The sequence below is a fragment of the Lepidochelys kempii genome, chromosome 5, assembly GCF_965140265.1.
Source record: "Lepidochelys kempii isolate rLepKem1 chromosome 5, rLepKem1.hap2, whole genome shotgun sequence".
NCBI classification, from domain to species: domain Eukaryota; kingdom Metazoa; phylum Chordata; order Testudines; family Cheloniidae; genus Lepidochelys; species Lepidochelys kempii.
Genome location: NC_133260.1, coordinates 106,869,991 through 106,894,241, shown reverse-complemented (window position 1 = coordinate 106,894,241; position 24,251 = coordinate 106,869,991). Strand labels below are relative to the sequence as shown.

The 24,251-nt window shown below is 44.3% G+C and overlaps 1 protein-coding gene across 40 annotated transcripts in view; it reads left to right on the top strand.

Annotated features, from left to right (window-relative positions):
* Positions 1-24,251, top strand: part of PTPRD (protein tyrosine phosphatase receptor type D) — a 1,705,510-nt gene that overhangs the window by 469,810 nt on the left and 1,211,449 nt on the right. The gene's annotated exons all lie outside the window — the stretch shown is intronic.

Genomic DNA, 24,251 nt, shown 5'->3' with positions numbered 1-24,251 from the left:
AGTCTCTCATTGGAGTCTGGTTTTGAAGTTTTTTTGGTTGAAGAATTGCCACTTTTGGGTCTGTAATCGAGTGACCAGAGAGATCGAAGTGTTCTCCAACTGGTTTTTGAATCAGACGCCAATGGACACACACATTATTTTGGTTAATTTCAGCCTAATTTAAAAATCCTTTTACTTCCTTGGAAAGGAATTCAAAAAGAAAGTTTTATTATTGATGGAAGTCCACATCTTGCTAAAAAATTGGGGGGAAATGAACCAACTCTACCATTTTGAAGTGATGTCACCAAAATACTAAGAAACATTGTTATCAACTGAATACAGAGCTAACTTCTGGAATTTTCAAAATTTGGAATCTACAGAGGGATTTGCTTTAATCATAATCCTCCCCAGTGTGAGACAGTCTCGAAATTAATATGGAGCAGTGGCACCTGCTGCTTTCTAAATACATTTTTCAGAGAAGGAGATAATGAGGGAGTTAGTGAGGGAAGGATAAACTGAGACAACTGAGGCCTCCAATGATATCCTATATGAGCCCTCCACAAATCAGTCTTATCAGAAATGGGTACATTGTTACAAATGTTCCTAGCATTGTTAATGCATTTGGGGGGTGGGGAGGGGGAAGAGTGTGGAAAAAGGGATGATATTTATGGGAGAGACTCCTAAACAGAAAACAGCACAATAAAAGAATTGCCACACAAAGTTGAGCTCATTTGAGAGGAACAAGAAAGTTTAGGCTTATATCTTAGTGTCACAAATGGAGCGGGGGGAATGGGGAAAAACACCAAAACATTTCCTTTATTTTCTTGAAGCAGTTGGTGGACTTTCAGATTATAAATATTACCATATACTAGGTACTGCTTTCAGCCCACCTTAAATATTGATTTTTCTAATGTTCAGTAAGTGTAAGTTTCACCATATTGTCCAGAGAGTTGGTTGCCAGTAGGAGTTCATAGAAAGAGAAAAATCAGATTAGCCAAAGTAATGGTGGGTAGTTTCTCTCCTTTGTTAATACTCCCTCTAAATCCCTACGGCAATGCAACTTAATGAAATGGCTATAGGATGCCTGGAGGATCTGTTAAAAAGCTGAAGGGTACCAATGGATAAACTTTCCAACTAGATGAAAGAACAGAGAAAAGAAATGTCAGAAGGTGTTCAGATACCATAGTAATGGGTGAAGTAAGAAAACATGAATAGTATAACTGAATCTCGGCACTGAAGATGCTACTGAACATACTCAAAGCTCAGCATGTTTTAATCCTTAACTGGTCAGAGGCTTTTGAAAATATTGCTTGTCAGAAGTGCTTGCAGTTAATCAGTCTAATGGAGGAAGCTGAACTGCAGTCCCTGGTTGATTTAAATCCTGGCTTTCCTGTACCTTGGTGCTGTTTCACCTGACTGTTAAGCATGATGATAGAGTTGACGTGGTGTGTTACATTTTTGCTCCGTAACTGGCCAAGGGAAACTAACCTTAACTCATAATTATGTATGCTGTATGGTAAATAAAAAACAAATCATCTTTAAAGTGTTTCAAATAAATGCAGGGAAATGTGTTTTTCTGCTCTGAGGTTTTTTTGTCTGGTGGTGCATAGAGAAGAAAGCAACTTAATGAAGTTTGTTCTTGACTTAAATGAAGAGTAGGATTGATTGGTGCAGGTGTTCTTGTTCATTTTTTTTTTTAAGTTCTATCCTACTTTGCTACATGTTACACTGTATGGGTCCCCATGAGGTTCTTGACACTAGTTGCGTTTTAAAGTTTCCTTGAGGGCCTTCACAGTCCAGCATCTGACAATTGATATGTCAATGGGGAAGATTCTTCTAGTTATGGTATTGAGTTCATACACCCCATTTCTCTATTATGCAAAAGACCAAGAGGTTTTATTCAGTGTTTCTCTTTAAACAGTCTTCTAACTGCCCATTCTAAAACACCATTATTAACAGATTTTGTATGTTATTAAGCTAATGTCATGAGGTCAGCTGCAGAGATGAGGACTGTTACTGTTACCACAAAGAGATTCTGGTTGTTACATATGAGGGTTTTAGTTGGAAGTGGTATGTTTTATGTAATATTGGTATACACTCTGGAGGTTGGTCATTTCCTGTAATTAGTCGCACCATGAAATTGGAGTCATACGTGTGTTACAGGGTATCAGGTATTTCAAAGGATGTTTTCTCTGTTCTGGTTACATGTTTATATTTAAATTACATGCTCTGTAAAGTCACCTTGGGTTTCTATTAAAATGATATGATCCTGTCCTGGTCTTCAAAACTATATGCATACTGGCAACCTCAAGCTTTAGGGTTACAGTACTTAATTTTGTGAACATAATACTTGAGCCAGCCCTTGCATGGTCTGAGAAGCTGAGGCAGTATCCTAATAATGCCTGGGGAGTGAAGAATCTTTGTATCACCTGACTGAGGTTGGAAAGGAGAGAGCTACAGGAAGAGAGGAGTAAGACTTTTCAAAAAGGTTTAATTGGTTTAATTTTTTCTTGCTTTTGATTACATGTGGAAAAGTGTCTATCATCCAAGAGTTGCTCATATGGAATATAAAATCATGCTGCATCTTTGAACTTTTAGGGAATGTTGTCCAGCTTTCAGAGACAATTAACCATATTAGCCCTGTGCAGTAGGCGAGTAATAATATACCAGTGTTACAGCTGTGTAAACTGAGGCCCTGAAAGGTACTCTAGGTCACACACAGAGTCATTGGCAGATTTGGAAGCAGAACCCAGAACTCATACCTCCCACTTCTCCGCTCTAATCAAGAGACCACCCATGCACTGGAACACACCTCCCAGACAGCCTCTAAGGGAGACTTAATTCAGGAGAATAAGTATGTAGTAATTCAGAGAGCTAGTTCTCATGAGATTTCAGGAAGAGCAATGCTAAATTATTTAGATATGCTTACCCAATAGAAAAAAAAATACCTCATTTCATACTGGGCAACAGCTTGCACCTTCCTAAGAAATGTGATTTAATTCAATTTAAAGAGAACTACAAAGCTAAATCCAAAATGGAGAGAGCTACAGAGAATGAAATATGAAGGACATTGTACTAAGTTTGTTACAGATACTGTAACCTGCTCCAGACCAGCATTAGAGGCAGTCAGATGCACCTCTTTATTGGTACTTCATGACCACTCTTAAACTGGAATGCTGTAGAATTCCCCCCCCGACACACATACAAGGAAACAAGTTGGGCAGACTAGGTGACAAAATTGCTACAGAATGTGATGCCTCTGATAAAATCTGTGATAAAGAAATGAGGCACATTGAGAACATGGGAATTAATTATACTTGTGCCTAGTCTTACAAGTTTCTTCACAAAAGGTCTTCAGTGAGCAGAATGGAATGAGGGGCATGACAGAATTCTTAGAAAATTTTCCCCACCCCGCCTTTACACTGAAATGGTGTTTACAACGCTTACAAGTGTCTTGGGATATGTCTACACTCAGAAGTTGTTGACAAAACTTTTGTCTTTCACGGGCACTTAAAAAAGCCCCCCGATAAAAGACAAAAGTTTTGTGGATGCAAGTAACAGTGTGAACGTGGTTTTGTCGGCAAAGCCAACGCCACTCGTGGGGCTGGAAGTATTTTGTTGGCAAAAGTGCCAACAAATACCGACAAAAAGCATATACACACGCTGACTTTTAGCGACAAGGCTAAAATCTCGGTGGTGTAGACAAGCCCTTGGAGAGGTAATCTGAGCAAAATTAGAGTAGGGTTATTGTTGTTCATTATTTGGAACAGAGAACTAGAATTAGAGAACTCCCAGTCTAAATAGACAAGAAAAAACAATGGCAAGAGAAAGGAAGTATTCAAATATTTATTTTATAGATTGTCATTTGCTCAGTACCCTAAAGGAATACTGTAACAGAGCTGCCAATTGAACCAACATATCCAGAGTATTAATCCAGTGCTTTATCCTGAATATCTGGTGAGTCTGGGCCTAGATGGCTTCAGAGTCTAATGTTTACAAGCTCCTAGTGGACTCACTTGAGTCTTTCTAACTGAAAGTGTTTTATATACCCCTTTACCACCCCCGCCCTCCGCCGCTTGCTCTCTCCCACCCTCATTCACTTTCACCGGGCTGGGGCAGAGGGTTGGGGTGCAGGAGGGAGTGTGGGCTCTGGCTGGGGGTGTGGGATGTGGGGTAGGGCTGGGGATGAGGGGTTCAGGATGTGGGAGAGGGCTCTGGGTTCTGGCTGGGAGTGTGGGCTCTGGGGTGGGGCTTGTGATGATGGGTTTGAGGTGCAGGAGGGGGCTGAGGCAGAGGGTTGGGGTGTTGGGGGTTGTGGGCTCCGGGAGGGAGTTTGGATGCAGGAGGGGACTCCAGGCTGGGGCAGCGGGTTTGGGTGTGCAAGGGGGTTAGGAATGTGGGACCCGGTGGTGCTTACTGCTGATCCTAGGAAGTGGCCGCCAGGTCCCTGCAGACCCTAGATGCATGGGTGGCCATGGAGGCTCTGCATGCTGCCCTCACGCCTGCAGGCACCGCCTCCACAGTTCCCATAGGTCCCGGTTCCTGGCCAATGGGAGCTGCACAGATGGCTCTCGGGGTGGGGGGCAGTGGCCAGAGCTTCCCTGGCCACCCATGCTTCTAGAGGCTGCAGGGATCTGGTGACCACTTCCGGGAGCCGCACAGAGCTAGGGCAGGCAGGGAGCTTGCCTTAGTCCCGGACCCTCGCTGCATTGCCAACTGGACTTTTAACGAGCCGCCAAGATCCCTTTTCAACCGGGCGTTCGGTAAAAAACCAGACACCTGGCAACCCTATCAACATTAGACCCTGATCATGCAACTTCCTGTGTTCTGGGGATGAATCATGATAGCGTAGTAAAGAAGGCTGTTATCTGTAGGACTGGTGCCTCATTTGTTGCAGAAGTTGAAAGGTATGAGTTAGGGAATTGCAAGAAGCAAAAGGATGGTCACACTGCTAGCATTCAATTTTTCTGTCCAGGAGAATGGATTTTATACCTGCCGGTGCCAAAGTTCCTATATGACATTAGGCAAGACACTTAAACCAACTTTTCACAGGTGGTCACTGGTTCTATTCTTAAATTTTTGGGTACCTGACTTAAGACCCTGGGGCTTGGTTTATAGAAGTGCACTCACAGCTGCAACTGAAGTCAAAGAAACTGTTCTTTGAACATAAAAAGTTCTAAATAATATGCAAAAAGAAAAGGAGTACTTGTGGCACCTTAGAGACTAACAAATTTATCTGAGCATAAGCTTTTGTGAGCGACAGCTCACTTCATCGGATGCATTCGATGAAGTGAGCTGTAGCTCACGAAAGCTTACGCTCAAATAAATTTGTTAGGGTATGTCTACACTACGGAATTAGGTCGAATTTATAGAAGTCGTTTTTTTAGAAATCGGTTTTATATATTCGAGTGCGTGTGTCCCCACAGAAAATGCTCTAAGTGCATTAAGTGCATTAACTCAGCGGAGCGCTTCCACAGTACCGAGGCAAGCGTCAGCTTCCGGAGCGTTGCACTGTGGGTAGCTCTCCCACAGTTCCCGCAGTCTCCGCTGCCCATTGGAATTCTGAGTTGAGATCCCAATGCCTGATGGGGCTAAAACATTGTTGCGGGTGGTTCTGGGTACATATCGTCAGGCCCCCATTCCCTCCCTCCCTCCGTGAAAGCAAGGGCAGACAATTGTTTCGCGCCTTTTTTCCTGAATTACCTGTGCAGACGCCATACCACGGCAAGCATGGAGCCCGCTCAGGTAACCATCACCGTGTGTCTCCTGGGTGCTGGCAGACACGGTACTGCATTGCTACACAGTAGCAGCAACCCATTGTCTTCTGGCAGCAGACGGTGCAATACGACTGGTAGCCCATCATCGTCATGTCCGAGGTGCTCCTGGCTACGTCGGCCAGGAGCGCCTGGGCAGACATGGGCGCAGAGACTAAATTTGGAGTGACTTGACCAGGTCATTCTCTTTAGTCCTGCAGTCAGTCCTATTGAACCGTCTTATGGTGAGCAGGCAGATTATACGGATTGCTAGCAGTCGTATTGTACCATCTTCTGCCGGGCAGGCAAGAGATGAGGATGGATAGCAGTCGTATTGCACCATCTTCTGCCGGGCAGGCAAGAGTTGAGGATGGCTAGCAGTCGTATTGCACCATCTTCTGCCGAGCAGCCATGAGATGTGGATGGCATGCAGTCCTTCTGCACTGTCTGCTGCCAGCCAAAGATGTAAAAGATAAATGGAGTGGATCAAAACAAGAAATAGACCAGATTTGTTTTGTACTCATTTGCTTCCCCCCCTCCCCTGTCTAGGGGACTCATCCCTCTAGGTCACACTACAGTCACTCACAGAGAAGGTGCAGCAAGGTAAATTTAGCCAAGTATCAATCAGAGGCCAGACTAACCTCCTTGTTCCAATAAGAACAATAACTTAGGTGCACCATTTCTTACTGGAACCCTCCGTGAAGTCCTGCCTGAAATACTCGTTGATGTAAAGACACCCCCTTTGTTGATTTTAGCTCCCTGAAGCCAACCCTGTAAGCCATGTCGTCAGTCGCCCCTCCCTCCAACAGAGCAACGGCAGACAATCGTTCCGCGCCTTTTTTCTGTGTGGACGCCATACCAAGGCAAGCATGGAGGCTGCTCAGCTCGCTTTGGCAATTAGGAGCACATTAAACACCACACACATTATCCAGCAGTATATACAGCACCAGAACCTGGCAGAGCGATACCGGGCGAGCAGGCGACATCAGCGCAGTCACGTGAGTGATCAGGACATGGACACAGATTTCTCTGAAAGCATGGGCCCTGCCCATGCATGCATTATGGTGCTAATGGGGCAGGTTCATGCTGTGGAACGCCGATTCTGGGCTCGGGAAACAAGCACAGACTGGTGGGACCGCATAGTGTTGCAGGTCTGGGACGATTCCCAGTGGCTGCGAAACTTTCTCATGCGTAAGGGCACTTTCATGGAACTTTGTGACTTGCTTTCCCCTACCCTGAAGCGCATGAATACCAAGATGAGAGCAGCCCTCACAGTTGAGAAGCGAGTGGCGATAGCCCTGTGGAAGCTTGCAACGCCAGACAGCTACCGGTCAGTTGGGAATCAATTTGGAGTGGGCAAATCTACTGTTGGCGCTGCTGTGATGCAAGTAGCTCACGCAATCAAAGATCTGCTGATATCAAGGGTAGTGACCCTGGGAAATGTGCAGGTCATAGTGGATGGCTTTGCTGCAATGGGATTCCCTAACTGTGGTGGGGCCATAGACGGAACCCATATCCCTGTCTTGGCACCGGAGCACCAAGCCGCCGAGTACATAAACCGCAAGGGGTACTTTTCAATAGTGCTGCAAGCTCTGGTGGATCACAAGGGACGTTTCACCAACATCAACGTGGGATGGCCGGGAAAGGTACATGACGCTCGCATCTTCAGGAACTCTGGTCTGTTTCAAAAGCTGCAGGAAGGGACTTTATTCCCAGACCAGAAAATAACTGTTGGGGACGTTGAAATGCCTATATGTATCCTTGGGGACCCAGCCTACCCCTTAATGCCATGGCTCATGAAGCCGTACACGGGCAGCCTGGACAGTAGTCAGGAGCTGTTCAACTACAGGCTGAGCAAGTGCAGAATGGTGGTAGAATGTGCATTTGGACGTTAAAAGCGTGCTGGCGCAGTTTACTGACTCGCTTAGACCTCAGCGAAACCAATATTCCCACTGTTATTACTGCTTGCTGTGTGCTCCACAATATCTGTGAGAGTAAGGGGGAGACGTTTATGGCGGGGTGGGAGGTTGAGGCAAATCGCCTGGCTGCTGGTTATGCGCAGCCGGACACCAGGGCGGTTAGAAGAGCACAGGAGGGCGCGGTACGCATCAGAGAAGCTTTGAAAACCAGTTTCATGACCAGGCTATGGTGTGAAAGTTCTCTTTGTTTCTCCTTGATGAAACCCCCCCACCCCTTGGTTCACTCTACTTCCCTGCAAGCTAACCACCCTCCCTTCCTCCCTTTAATCATTGCTTGCAGAGGCAATAAAGTCATTGTTGCTTCACATTCATGCATTCTTTATTCATTCATCACACAAATAGGGGGACGACTACCAAGGTAGCCCAGGAGGGGTAGAGGAGGAGGGAAGGAAAATGCCACACAGCACTTTAAAAGTTTACAACTTTAAAATTTATTGAATCCCAGCCTTCTTTTTTGGGGGCAATCCTCTGTGGCGGAGTGGCTGGTTGGCCGGTGCCCCCCCCACCGTGTTCTTGGGCGTCTGGATGAGGAGGCTATGGAACTTGGGGAGGAGGGCGGTTGGTTACACAGGGGCTGTAGTGGCAGTCTGTGCTCCAGCTGCCTTTGCTGCAGCTCAGCCATACACTGGAGCATACTGGTTTGGTCCTCCAGCAGCCTCAGCATTGAATCCTGCCTCCTCTCATCATGCTGCCGCCACATTTCAGCTTCAGCCCTGTCTTCAGCCCGCCACTTACTCTCTTCGGCCCACCACTTACTCTCTTCAGCCCGCCACCTCTCCTCCCGTCATTTTGTGCTTTCCTGCACTCTGACATTATTTGCCTCCACGCATTCGTCTGTGCTCTGTCAGTGTGGGAGGACTGCAAGAGCTCAGAGAACATTTCATCACGAGTGCGTTTTTTTTCTTTCTAATCTTCACTAGCCTCTGGGAAGGAGAAGATCCTGTGATCATTGAAACACATGCAGCTGGTGGAGAAAAAAAAAGGGACAGCGGTATTTAAAAAGACACATTTTATAAAACAGTGGCTACAGTCTTTCAGGGTAAACCTTGCTGTTAACATTACATACATAGCCATGTGCTTTCGTTACAAGGTTGCATTTTGCCTCCCCCCACCGCGTGGCTACCCCCTCAACCCTCCCCCCTCCGCGTGGCTAACAGCGGGGAACATTTCTGTTCAGCCACAGGCAAACAGCTCAGCAGGAACGGGCTCCTCTGAATGTGCCCTAAAGAAAAGCACCCTATTTCAACCAGGAGACCATGAATGATATCTCACTCTCCTGAGGATAACACAGAGAGATAAAGAACGGATGTTGTTTGAACGCCAGCAAACATACACTGCAATGCTTTGTTGTACAATGATTCCCGAGTACGTGTTACTGGCCTGGAGTGGTAAAGTATCCTACCATGAAGGACGCAATAAGGCTGCCCTCCTCTGAAACCTTTTGCAAAGGCTTTGGGAGTACATCTAGGAAAACCGCGAATGCCAGGGCAAATTAATCCTTTCACATGCTTGCTTTTAAACCATGTATAATATTTTAAAAGGTACACTCACCGGAGGTCCCTTCTCCGCCTGCCGGGTCCAGGAGGCAGCCTTGGGTGGGTTCGGGGGGTACTGGCTCCAGGTCCAGGGTGAGAAACAGTTCCTAGCTGTCGGGAAAACCGGTTTCTCCGCTTGCTTGCTGTGAGCTATCTACAACCTCATCATCATCATCATCTTCTTCGTCCCCAAAACCTGCTTCTGTGTTGCCTCCATCTCCATTGAAGGAGTCAAACAACACGGCTGGGGTAGTGGTGGCTGAACCCCCTAAAATGGCATGCAGCTCATCATAGAAGCGGCATGTTTGGGGCTCTGACCCGGAGCGGCCGTTCACCCCTCTGGTTTTCTGGTAGGCTTGCCTCAGCTCCTTAAGTTTCATGCGGCACTGCTTCGGATCCCTGTCATGGCCTCTGTCCTTCATGCCCTGGGAGATTTTGACAAAGGTTTTGGCATTTCGAAAACTGGAACGGAGTTCTGATAGCACGGATTCCTCTCCCCATACAGCTATCAGATCCCGTACCTCCCGTTCGGTCCATGCTGGAGCTCTTTTGCGATTCTGGGACTCCATCATGGTCACCTCTGCTGATGAGCTCTGCATGGTCACCTGCAGCTTGCCACGCTGCCCAAACAGGAAATGAGATTCAAAAGTTCGCAGTTCTTTTCCTGTCTACCTGGCCAGTGCATCTGAGTTGAGAGTGCTGTCCAGAGCGGTCACAATGGAGCACTCTGGGATAGCTCCCAGAGGCCAATACCATTGAATTGTGTCCACAGTACCCCAAATTCGACCCGGCAAGGCCGATTTAAGCGCTAATCCACTTGTCAGGGGTGGAGTACGGAAATCGATTTTAAGAGCCCTTTGAGTCGAAATAAAGGGCTTCATCGTGTGGATGGGGGCAGGTTTACATCGATTTAACGCTGCTAAATTCGACCTAAAGTCCTAGTGTAGACCAGGGCTTAGTCTCTAAGGTGCCACAAGTACTCCTTTTCTTTTTGCGAATACAGACTAACACAGCTGCTACTCTGAAACCTAAATAATATGAAGTATTCTGACGAATCAGGTCACAGGTGTCTCAAATTGGGCACCCAAAATTAGTGGATACTTATTAATTTCATTCTCTGCCTCATCTCCCATCAGTAAAATGGGGATAATTTTACCCCTTCACCTCAGAGAGGTTTTGGGAAGAAAGTAATGTTTGTGAAGCACGAGGACACTGAAGTGATAAGTACCATAGAAAAGCTTTTGAGGAAATTAATATCTCAGTCTACAGAGCAGGCGCTGAATAGTGTGTAGTAAATAAGACCTAGGCCACACATTGAACAATGAGGAAAAAGCAAAATACTGAATAGCTGCTCATTAACTGTCTATCCTGAGCACTGAGTGAGGCAGTGGTTCTGTGGAAAAAACAGTATGCGGATGTGGTCATGTAATTAAAGACTCTAGAATAATGAATAAGCACAAGGGGGCCATAACTAAGGTTGCAAATTATGGCATTTCTGAATCTTTGAGTTCTTGACTTTGAAACCCTAATGTTTTTACAGAGGTGGGTTTTTTTTGTGTATCATGCACACCCCCACATGTACACCATTTAAAATATTGATGTGTACAAATACAAACCGAAATACTGACTAATTCAAAACAGTTTTTTAGTATTTTGCATCTCACCACTTGCTTTTATAGAAAAAGATGTATTTTTTGGCTCCTGAAATTCTTTTATCATAACTAACATTTCAAAAGCAGAAGTGTAGTAAAGTAGGAAACTGTCATCAACTTCAAGCATTTGAAGTTTACATATGTTTTCCCATCTTAATTTCCTGAAGTTCTATTTATCCAATTTCAGTGCCACATATTTAATCAGAAATACGTGTTCATCTATGTGTCTTTAAAAAAAAAACAAACCTTTAAAGTTTCCATATAAATGTGCTGAAATAAACAAAAACATGTTTGTGCCGGTACCAAAGTGATTTCAGTGGTTTGGAATAAAACATTAAAGGCAGCACTTTGCTCTCTACTCATCACCTTCTTTAGGGTAGTGTTTGATCTGAAAATTAAAATCACTAAAGCATATAATCTGAACTTCACATTGTATTTACTTGGACTAGTCTATCTCTTTTAATTAGTCTTAAAGATACTCTGTTGCTTTTTTCTTTCCTCCTACAATTGCCTCTAATTATCAAATACAAATAAGTCTGCTACCTACAAGCAGGATGTCTGCAGGTAAACATTTCTTTAGAAATGATTAATTATCTTTCTTTGATAAGATATGTTTTCAGTAATTGGTAGGAAATAAATTCTAAGTGCTTGACTAAGTAGCTTAGTGTTTCAGACCAAACACATTGACAGCATTTGAGTACCTCTCTATATCCCAGACCTTCCAATCTGATGTATGTAAGCGTTGCATTTATTTTTAAGAGCCATCTCAATTACTCTAGTCTAATAAATCATTAATATTCAGATAGTGAAAATATGAATGGCAGACAGCCTGTATGCACATAAATGTATCATTGCTTACAGAGGCAGAAATCGTGTATTTAAGTATTTACTGGTTTAGAGGATATCATCAATAAATATAACACCTGATCCCCCTTTATATCCAACACATTTACTAGCGTTGTGAACAACTCAGCAGTAATGCAAAGGGGTAATCAAATGGTTAATACAAACTTGTTTCCAGTTTTGCTTTGGCTGAGTTTTTGGCTATTGAGTTTTGATTTGAATTCTGGGTTCAAACAACCCAGACATCAAAGTGACTCCATCTAGAACTGCTGAGTTTCATATTTTCCCCATAAAACTTTAAATCAGCCCAAGTTTGAGCACATCTCAGCCTTAGTTCACTTAAATCTCACCCTAACTTCACTAAAAGATTTGCAAGCCTCCGAATTTTCCAGAAAATTTGGTGTGAGTTTTTGGTTTGTAATGAAACTAATGAAGCATGGCATAATTCAGACATATAGGCCTGCTCAGGATATCACGTAAGCAAGTGATTAAATGCTCTTGATTAGGAAGGGATTTAACCCCATGTTTAAATGTTTTCCTGAATTGGAGCCTACGCACACAGGTCCATACACAAATGCACACACACTCTAAAGTCATTTATGATGTAATACGAATCAGATACTGTAGCGCATGAGATAGCTGGAGGGAATGTCTGACAGGCTAAGAGAAGAAGCCACCCAGAACAAGAAAATGCTTTCGGACAAAAGTGAGCCCGGGGAGATAGAGCTGTGTGGAAAACAGACATACTGTTTTATTTCTCAGTTAAATGGTTGCGTTAAAATAATCTCTCTCATCAATATAAAGGTGGCGCATTGTCATGGGTAATAGCAATAGCCTGTGTCGCTGTATGTCCTGGTTTCACACTATATTTCCTGAAGTGTTGTGTGGTAGTATAGTAGTGCCAATCAATAAAGTTCATTTCTGCATCTTTCACCTCCATGGTGGCTGTGTTTCAGTGATGAGTAGAGCCGGGCAAACTTTTTCAGACAAATAGTTGCAGGTCAACGAAAACGCCATTATTTGGCAAATAAACTATGTGTAAATTTGACACTAATTTGCCAAATAGTTTCAGCCAAAAAACTTGGGGCGCTAGATTCACAAAGGGACTTGGTAGTGTTCACAAACAGTTGAAGGAGGAGATTGTGGTGACTCTCCCCTTCCCCCCATCACCTTGAGCCTAATATTTAAGACACTCACCCGATGTGGGAGATGCAGGTTTAACTCTTTCCGCCCTGCCCCACGTAGACCAGGAAATTGAACTTTGCTCTCCCACCTCACAAGAGCATGGCCTAACCAATGGGGTATTCTGGGCCAGATCTCTGTCTTTCCTGTTGAAGCTATTCCACTTATATAAATAATTACGTTCACATTGGAGTGGGGACTTGAACTTGGGCTTTCCCCTCCCAGGTGAGTGACCTAATCACCAGTCTATACTGCCAGTCTTATACTTGCTCTCTCTCGGCCCAACGACTACTCAGGTATTCTATAGAAAGTGGAACAGCTTCAATAGGAGAAACTGAGAGAAAACTCACCCCAGAATACCCCACAGCTCAGTGGTTAAGACACTCTCTCCATAGGTGGGAGAGCTGAGTTCAAATCTTTTCGACACATCTGGCAGAAGGGGGAATTGAATCTGGATCTCTCACATCCTGGATGAATGCACAAACCATTGGGCTAAAACTATATAAGGGAAGTGGAACTTCACTGAGGCATTTGGTTTTTTAATGTTCAGATTAGCTGGTGATGGAATGGGGAAAAGACAGCTGAGACATAAAAATTGGATGTCTTCCTGTGGTGAAGAGCAAGTAGGCCTTAGTGAACAGGTTTCTTTAGGAAGCATGAGATTCCCATTGAATTTGAGTATGACAGATGGGGTACCATCTGTAAAGAAATCTTAGTTGCTATAGATTAGTATTATTGAAAATATGGAATTATTGAACATAAGGAGATTTTAAGGGTATGACAGAAGGAAATTAACTTTTTGACTCAGAGGTAAGTCAGGAAATTCAGAGGTATAGGAAAAGGTGATGGGGGAAGATAATATTGACCTGTTGAAAATTTTGTGCACAATCCTGAGATAATTGATTATTGGGAGGAGGAAGCCCAAATTCAAGTCCATGATCTAATGAAAATATAATTATTAATATAAGTGGAATAGTTTCAACAGGAGAGAGAGATCTGGTCCAGAATGCCCCCATTGGTTAGGGCATGCTCTTGTAAGGTGAGAGATCTAATATTCAATAAAGTGGGTACATGTTAATAATTCAACTCAGATTGGGGGAAAAGCTAATTTTTGCATAAAACTCCCCTGATGATATATGTAATTCAAAGGAGCATTTGAAATTAATACGGGAAAGGACAGGAGTTGGTCAGCTACCTGCTCAGGAAAACAAAAATGCATGTAATATGTTTATAAATGCAAAATAATGCACATTGGAAAATATCTCAACTATACATACAAAATAATGGGATCTAAATTAGATGGTACCACTCAAGAAATAGATGTTGGTGTCATCATGAATAGTTCTCTGAAAATATCTGTTCAGTGTGCAGTGGCAGTCAAAAATGTTAACTGCATTTTAGGAACCATTAGGAAAGGGATAGCTAATAAGAGAGAAAATATCATAATGCCACTATATCAAGCTATAGTATTCCCACTCCTTGACTACTGCATGCAGTTCTGGTTGCCCCAACTCAAAAAAAGATGAATTAGAATTGGAAAAAGTACAGAGAAGCTTGACAAAAATTATTAGGAAGATGGAACAGCTTCCATATCAGGGGAAATTAAAAAGACTAGGACTGTTCAGCTTGGAAAAGAGAAGAACAAGGGGAATATGACAGCGATCTATAAAATAAAGAATGGTATGGCGAAAGTGAAGAAGGAAGAGTTGTTTTCCCCTTCATAATAACACATGAACCAGTGGTCACCCAATGAAATTAATAGGCAGCAGGGTTAAAAAAAAACAACCAGGGATGTACTTCTTCACATAATGCACAATTAACCTGTGAAACTTGTTGCCAGGGAATGTTGTGAAGGCCAAAAGTATAAACGGGTTCAAAAAAGAATTCATTAAGTTCACGGAGGATAGTTCTATCAGTTGTTATTAGCCAAGATGGGGAGGGATGCATCCCCGTGTTCTGGATGTCCCCAAACCTCCAACTGTCAGAAGCTGGACCTGGATGACAGGGTCACTTGATAAATTGTCCTGTTCTGTTCACTCTATCTGAAGCACCCGGCACTGGCCAGTATCAGAAGACAAGATTCTGGGCTAAGCGGACTGTCGATCTGATCCAGTGGGGCCATTGTTATCTTCTTATTGAATGAAATTGTTACATATAATTTGGGTCTTGGTAGATCCAAACAATAATAAAAGCACTGACCAAGATATTGCACTTGTGCAAAAATTGGAGTTTCTTTGTGAAATACTAGGGTGTCTCTGCATTGGACTCCCTCAGTAATTTGTAATACAAGCTTGCACATGCACATTTCAAAGACCCATAGAACACATCTCTCCAGGATTTAAATGTGAAAGCTCACTGACACTGGGGTCCAAAATTATGAGGTGCTACAGTGTAGAGTCATCAAAGGCTATCTCCTGAAATGTGAGCTTTTATTTGATGTCAAGGATTCGGGACCTAACTAGGTGAGGCATGGTAGTTCTAGACCGAAGTATGCTTTTTTTGGTACTGTTTATCTGATCTTAGTATTCTAAGAAACTAGGTTTCTTTTAAGTCATTTGGATCCGAGTGTGTTTTGGGAACGATTCACTGCAATCCATTCTTAGTGGCCAGGAAAACAAACTTGCCAGCTGATGAAAAACAGATGTGGGGGAATGGAATGTGTAATGATACCCTTAATGGTTAGAACCAGACCCCCAAAACAACAACAACAAATTGTATGATAAAATAGAACAAAAAAAAATCTGAAAACTGACTGAAAACTGGATTTCTAGAACAGTAATTTAGTGGTTGGAGACAGGAATTGGGGTCAGGATGTTTTAATTCTATTCCTGCCTCTGCCAAAGGTCTGTTTGTAATGGGAACTTTGGCAAGTAACTTAAGTCAAAATTTCACTTTTGGGTTCTTTAAGCTATGTATCTACATACACACTTCTGCACTTAATTAAATGGCTTGTTTTGCAGAGATGCCAGACATCAGTGGGCGCTATGATCTTTAAGCACTGGTGGAAAATCAGGCTACTAATAGAGATCCATAGCATAGAATCACAATGCAATGGCATATCAGATTAGACCAATGATTCATCTGGTATGGTATCCTTTCTCCAACTGTATCTAGTTACTTGATGCTTCAGAGGAATTGTCTGTGATGGACAATTATGGAATAACTTTCCCACAGGATACATTTCTTGCCAACTCAGTTAGTGGTTGGCTTATTTTCCTGAGGCATGAACATGTTATGATTTTATCTTGTATTGAATAAATCTATGTATCTATGTATTTTATCTTATCTAATGTAACTGGGGATGTTGTCATTATCCAAATGCAAAGAGTTAATTTATAAATTGTATTATGATTTTAGAGGTATGAATGATTCCAGTGATATTTCCAATGCTTAAACTATGGAAAACCACAGAGCCAGCAACACCTCTAAAAATGAAATTAACTTTTAAACTGGGTCCACTTAACTATCTAGTCCTGCTAAGTTCTTGGATTCAGTGTTGTCTTGTAGTAGTGAGTTCCACAAGCTGATAATGCATTATGTAAAAAAATGTTTCCTGAATATGTATTTAAGAACCGAATTTGGGCACCAAAATTTGAAAAATTTGGTCTCATCTTTGCTATATTCCTCAACTGTAGATAAAGAGAAGAAAATCTATTTTGCAGGAGTTTTTTTTAAGGATTACTGTAGACCTGCAAACTGATTTTTAAATGTTAGCTGTTCAGGCAAAAATCTTAACATGAAACTTACTATTCCATCACACATCACAACTGTATTCTCTCACCACTTCTTAGCAAAGATTCTGTAGCAAATTTTAACGTGAGGTCTAATATTAGTAAGTTAATTAAAAAACCAAAAAAACATTCTACTATATATTTAGTAATATTTTAGGGTATTATCATTAATATAATTAAAATTAATCTACTGTTGATACAATGTATGAACTTAGTACATTTGGTGATACATTGCCATTACTTTTTTACTGGTGTCCATTCACTAACTTGCTAGCTAGAAAAGTACAGTATTTCTCAAGGAGTGTCTCAGTCATTGGTGGGAATTATCTGGATTTTATTATATTATTACAGTCCTCTGCCACTTCCCCCAAAATAAGGTGGGAATATTTTCTAAGAATATTTTACTAATTTTTATTGCAACTCTTAAGGGACCTCCTGTCTCTGTAGTAAGTGAAGAAACATCAGACACACCATGTACAATACTTTGTCTTTCGATAAGAGTACTATTCAACTTCCCAAAATTAGGGCTTGTCTACATGATGAATTAGTTAAATTGAACTAAGTCCACTTTACTTCTGAATGAAAGCATCCACACACTGAATTAATGTGCTTTAACAAATGCACTTCAGATTCACACTTTTAGTTAATTTGGCTTAATCTTTGAGTCTCTCCGGATAGACAAGCCCTTACAATGACTGTTGGGGATGGGGACTCCTTAATTATGAAATTCTGGTGACTTAAGACTGTTTGCAAAATAACTTGTTTCAGTTAGCTACCTACCTCAAATGGCACACTAGGATACTATGCGTCTTCCAATCACTCACATCCACCCTATAGATAGCTGTGGGTATTTTGTTGTTGTTGTTTCTTTTGGGGTTTTGGGGGTATTTTTTGTTTTGTTTTTTTTGCTAGGGGAAAAAAAACTCATACCTAATTGTTGCCAATGAAGAATGTAGCCTGATGTCTCATTAAGTTACTCCTTGTTTTTTAATTAAAGGTAAACAGAATTGTTGACAACACACGTTGTTTTCTTTCATGAGCAGTTAGAGCCTGATTATTTGAGGTGTCCTCTAGTGCCGTCAGTTCCCTCTGAAGTCGAGCAGGAGCAAACCCTAACATGAAGGGTGTCAGATGCATAAGATTAAAGAACACAGCCATGTTGAGGCACCATACCTTGTCATGTATATGTATGCATTTATTTGTATTGCTAGAGACTCCAATCAGATGGCTAGATATGGCTTGCATCTACCCAGGTGCAACCCCTAGAAGGTTCTGTGACTCAGAGACACAACTCTGGATGCAGTTGTCTCCTGGCTCCTTGCTCTGGACTGGTAGTAATTTGCTGCTGTTCACTGTGGCGCTTTCCTCAGGGCAGCCTGGAACCATAAGCCACTGTTACCGCTTTGTCTTAGCAAGAGTGAGCTTTGCTAGAGATTAGATTGTGCACCAGCTCCCTGCCACACCAGTCTGTCTGCTTCACCAGCCAACTCCTTGAAATTCTGCTACACTTTACCTTGCCATGCAGGCAACAATCTGTGTATCCTAGTTCCCTCTAGACATCTCTCTGTAGTGTCCAGTCCCTCTCACTGGACATTCTCAGAAATTATTAAATTTGCTGCCTCCAAAGAGACAGTATAAACATGAGTCAGTTGGTTTAACTGAAGACTCACACTTAATTCAATATAACAGCACTGAGATGGTTTATAGTAAACCTTAAAATAAGTTTATTAACGAAGAACAGAAATGTAAGTGATACTAAGCTGTCGAGGCTGATTCCCCACTCTGGCACTTTGAGTGCAGAAGGTGGGGGCCTCCAAGGATTCTAAAAATTAATACTTGCCACTACAGGTTGGTACTAAACTCCCAAGGTTACAGCTTTTCTCTGACTTTGGATGGGTAGATGCTGCCACCACCCAAGTGCATAGATAACCATGTGAGAACCTAAGAAGGTGCACTTGGGAATTCCTTCCTGTGGGGTAACCTCAAGCCCTTTCACCACCACCCTCTTCCAGGAAAGAGCTGAGAAAGAAAACAAAGGAAATCAGCTGTTGCCACCAGCTAATTAAACAACATATGCGCAAACCTCCTAGTACACTAATCCTGTTCTTAAAAAAGGTAAATTGTATTAAAAACATAAAGAAAGAAAATACATCGGTAACTTAGGCTATAGGTAGATTTAAAAAGAGCAAATATAATAATTAAGCATCAAGAATGGTGTTTCTTGGGGTTAATGGTTACAAGAAAAACGAAACCATTTGGGGGTTAGCACAGAAATAAGAGATAAACCTAATCGTGTCTTTCTAGATATTTCCTGATCTACTTATATATATGGGGTTTCAAATGGAGTCATTCTAGGTATGATCTGGTGATTTTCATACCTGGTTCACAGCTTTTTACAGCATAGCTCCAACCCTGTTCTGCTCTGTCCCCTCTTTCCAGAGAACAACAGACAGACAAAGGGAAAGTTTTCCCCCGATTTTAAAAAGTTCTAGCCCTCCCATTCACTCTTTTGGTCACTCCCTTCCTTTTACCTATAGGCTTTTTTTAACTCTTTACAGGTAAAGCAAGTAGAGAATAACTAACAACAGGGATTTTGTAGCTAACTGGCTGGCTGGATGTCCATAAAAGGGAGCTACTCCCCTGCCCCCCACCACACCATTCATGTATCACATAAGCAGAGATAAGAAAATGGTTACCAACAAAACAAGGAAGCTTTCTAGTGACTGAAACTGAATTTTATCAGGTTACAATCTTTGTCTAAGTTGTTTTCTCACTTACATCAAGTTACCAGCATCTCCAGTCCTCTTAGTCACGGCATTCAACTTTCACAGAATTAGAAGGTGCTGTCCTCATTGTTCCCTAAGGGCTTGGCTACACTTGCATGTTAGAGCGAATTAAAGGAGCCCCGGGTGCACTAGCTCACTACCTGTCCACACTGCAAGGCACGTAGAGCGCTCTGACTCCGCGGCTAGAGTGCTCCTGGTATTCCACCTCGGCGAGTGGATTAACATTTGATGCACCCCCACTGGAGCACCGCGGCACCAGTATGGATTCCCTGGTCCATTATTGTGCTCTGATCGGCCTCCGGAAGTGTCCCACAATGCCTGTTCTAGCCACTCTGGTCATTACTTTGAACTCTACTGCTCTGTCCTCAGGTGACCAACCCTCAGACCTGCCCTTTAAATTCTCTGGGAATTTTGAAAATCCCCTTCCTGTTTGCTCAGCCAGGCATGGAGTGCTCTCAGCGAATCTTTCCAGGTGACCATGCCTCCACGCACCAGGCAATCCCCAGTATGGAGCAATGGCAAGGTGCTCAACCACATCAGTGTTTGGGAGGAGGAAGCTGTCCAGTCCCAGCTGCACTCCAGCTGTAGGAATTACGATACCTTTGGGCAGATATCAAGGGACATGATGGAAAGGGGCCGTGACCGGTACGCAATGCAGTGCAGGAGCTGCGGAATGCCTACCGCAAAGCCTGCTAGGCAAATTGCTGCTCTGGTGCTGCCCCTGCAACCTGCCGTTTCTACAAAGAGCTGGACGTGATACTTGGGGGCAGTCCCACCTCCACTCCGAGTACCACCATGGACACTTCAGAGCCCAGTTCAACAAGGCAGGAGGAGGAGCAGCAAAGTGGGAGCGAGGGTGCTGAGGCGGAGGAAAACACCCCGGAATCCCTAGATGCGTGCAGCCAGGAGCTGTTCTCAAGCCACGAGGAAGGTATCCAGTTGCGGCTGCCGGTGCTTGGGGAAGGACAAACACCAGAGGAGGTTGCCGGTAAGCGGCTTTTGTTTTGGGAAGGAAGTTATTCGGTGCAGGCTCTTGGGGTGAGGAGGGTTAGGGCTGCATGCATGCCTAGATGAAGAATAGGGCGTTGATGTGCTCTCTCACATCGCGGTAATTGGCCTCAGTGATCTCTTCAGAGGTCTCATCCAGAACTTTGGCAATGTGCTTGTGCAGGTTTCTTGGGAGAGCCACTGTGGTCCTTGTCCCAGTAAGGCTAACTTGTCTGTGCCACTGTGCCGTTAGGGGCAGGAGGACCATTGCTGCACACAGGCAAGCTGCATATTGGCCAGCGGGGATCTGCATTGCAATAGAAGACCCTTCCTTTCTTCCCAGGTCACCCTCCTGAGCAGTGAGAGATCTTCCAGGACAAACTCCTGTGAAAAATATGGGGACAGTATTCAGTATAGGAGCCCCCCTGCCACTGTTGGCTCTCCCCCAGGCACAGAAACCCAGAGGACAGTAAAGCCATGAAACAATCAATCACGCTTGGCCCTGTGCTTACTCACCATTTTGGGGCTCCCGTGGGTTATGTGCACTTTATTTGGGATGGGCAAATTATGCTATTGTGTAGACTGTGCTTGCCCTTAAGTATGGGGGAATCATTGCTCTGTCTGGTGTGAACAATGCTGCCGCTGTTAAGTGTTGCATTTTGCTTTTACAGATGCAACCTTGAGATTTCAGCCGTCTGTGTTATCACTGGCCAAAAGACTCCAAAGAATCAGAAAGAGGCCACATAGAAGCAAGGAAGACATGTTGCATGAAGTAATGCAGCATTCAAGTAATGAAAATTGAAAAGTGCAGGAGTGGCGGGACAGTGAAAGGAGGATCCGCCAGCCGAATGAGGAGCGCCGGCACAAAATCGCGGTGCTCTGGCAGCAAAGCACAGATCGCTGATAAGCATAATGGAGCACCAAACGGACTCTATCCAGACGCTCATAGCCATGCAGGCGGAGCACTACTGCGCACACTCGCACCCCCCCCCCCGCCGACTGCAGCCCTTGTCCCGAAACTCTTTCCCTTGTGTCCCCATGTCACCTCCAACCCACTTTCCCCAACATCTGGGTTCTTACTGCCACCAGCTGCCTCCAACACTTGTAGCTTCACCACCCAGCCCTGAAAACTATGAGCCTTACCCTCTGCACTCAACTCCATCTCCATGCAGTATAGCCATCCTGAAGTGCAGCACTCATTGCACAGCACTCCAGACAGGAAGGCTGAGTATGATAACAGGACATATGCAAATCTGTGATTGTACCGTTCCCCACCCCAACCCCTTGCCCTTTGTTTCCCAAGCAGTTGTGTTTCTTTTCAATAAATGGATTTTTAGGCTTTGAAAACATTCTTTATTATTGCATAAAGTAAAAGATACCTTAGCCCAGGAGAGAAACAGGCACTGGAAGTCAGCATAGCAAACACAGATTCCTACTAACATTGGAACCACTGTACTTCACTCCCGTGCAGGGCACCAGACATTACTGGTGGCTTTCAGCCTCAAATTGCTCCCTCAAGGCATCCCTCATCCTTGAAACTCTGCACTGGGTCGCTCTAATAGCCCTGCTCTCTGGCTGTTCAAATTCAGCTTCCAGGTGTTGAACCTCCGAGTTCCATGCCTGAGTGAATCGTTCACCCTTCCCTTCACAAATGTCATGGAGGGTACAGCACGCGGATATAACTGTGAGGATGCTGTCATCGGCCAAGTCCAGCTTCTCCATCGGCCAAGTCCAGCGGCCCTTTAAATGGCCAAAAGCACACTCCACAGTCATTCTGCACCAGCTCAGCTTGTTGTTGAACTGCTCCTTGCTGCTGTCAAGGCTCCCTGAGTACGGTTTCATGAGCCATGGCATTAAAGGGTAAGCAGGGTCTCCAAGGATCACAATGGGCATTTCAACTTCCCCTACGGTGATCTTCTGGTCTGAGAAAAAAGTCCTGGCTTGCAGCTTCTGAACAGGCCAGTTTTCTGAAAGATGCGTGTGTCATGCACCTTTCTGGGCCAGCCTCTGTTAATGTCAATGAAACGCCCATGGTGATCCACAAGCACCTGGAGAAACAAAGAGAAATACCCTTTCAGATTAACATACTCAGAGGCTAGGTGGGCTGGTGCCAGAATTGGAATATGTGTGCCATCTATCACCCCTCTGCAATTAGGAAAACCCATTTGTGTAAAGCCAGCCACAATGTCATGCATGTAACCCAGAGTCACGGTTCTTCTGAGCAGGATGCAATTAATGGCCCTGCAAACTTGCATCAACACGATTCCAACGGTCAACTTTCCCACTCCAAACTGGTTAGCGACCGATTGGTAGCTGTCTGGAATTGTCAGCTTCCAGATTGCAATAGCCACCCCCTTCTCCACCATCAGGGCAGCTCTCAATCTCATGTCCTTGCACAGCTGGGTGAGGGCGAGCTCCTCACACTGTCCCATGAAAGTGGCTTTTCTCATCCCAAAGTTCTGCAGCCACTGCTCGTCATCCCAGACTTGCATGACGATGTGATCCCACCACTCAGTGCTTGTTTCCCAAGCCCCAAAGTGGGATTCCACAGTGGTGAGCACGTCCGTGAATGCCACAAGCAAACTCATGTCATGTGTGTTGCTCGAGTCAATATCATCGTCGGAGCCCTCACTGTCACTTTCAATCATAAGGAGTACCTCGACTGCCAAATGTGACGACCTGGTAAGACTCGTCAGCGTACTCCTCAGCAGTTCGGGCTCCATTCTCGCAGACCAAAAGGGAAGACAGAGAGTGCAGTGCAAAAAATGTTGAAAGATGGCGCCAAATGTGGACGGAAGCACAGGGATTGCTGGGATGCGAACTGATGTATTATGGAGCATTGGGACAGGACCCAGAATGCCCCGCACCCTTCCCACAAGCCACTACACCAGAATGGGAAGAGGTGCTCTATGGGATAGCTTCCCATAATGCACCGCTCCCAATGCTGCTGCAAGTGCCGCAAATGTGGCCATGCCAGTGTGCTTGCAGCTGTCAGTGTGGACAGACTGCAGCGCTTTCCCTACTGCGCTCTCCAAAGGCAGGTTTAACTCAAATTGCTCTACAGCTGCAAGTGTAGCTATGTATCCAAGTGATGGATAGCTAGAATGTGTTTTTGCTCCCCTTGTATTTCCCAAGTCCATTGCCTTAGCCTCAAGAGCCAGGAAGACTTGTTGGGGGTGCAGACTCTTTCCCCTTGTGAGCTCGCTAAGCTGTTTGTTCCCTGCTTGTTAGCTTGATTGCTTTGTTTGCCTTATATATGAATGTGCTTTAATTGTCCTCTGCCTGTAATGAAGCAAGACAGGGAAAGCCACGTTACTTTGTCCTGGGCACAGCATCCCTACAGCACAGCCAGGGCCTGAGAAGAAGGCCTAGGACTTACAAGGATAGGTGACTACAGCAGGGTTGGGGGTCGAGCCCCCCAGGAATCCTGGGCCCAGCCTTGTTGGAGTTACGAGGACTCTGCCAGACAGGAGAGTGGAAGAGGAGTCCTCAAGGGCAGGGAGGCCACTGGGTAAAGGAAGTAGGAGCGAGGACTCAGATCCTTTTGCTAGCCCACTTCACCGGGGTAGTACAGAAGCCAGGAAAGTTCCCCACAATAGCGGGACTGTTCCCCTGCTTACATATGCTCCCCCGAGCTTGCCCAGCACTTCTCTGTCCAAGGGGTCTGTCTCCTGCTCAGGAGACAGACCTTCCCCCATGAAGGTCTGGGACAGACCACCTGCTCCCTTCCTGGGCAGACTTTATATAGGGCCTAACCTAGCCCTGATTGGCTGGCTGTAATACTGGCCCTGATTGGCTCCCAGTAGGCCTTTTCCTGACTGGCT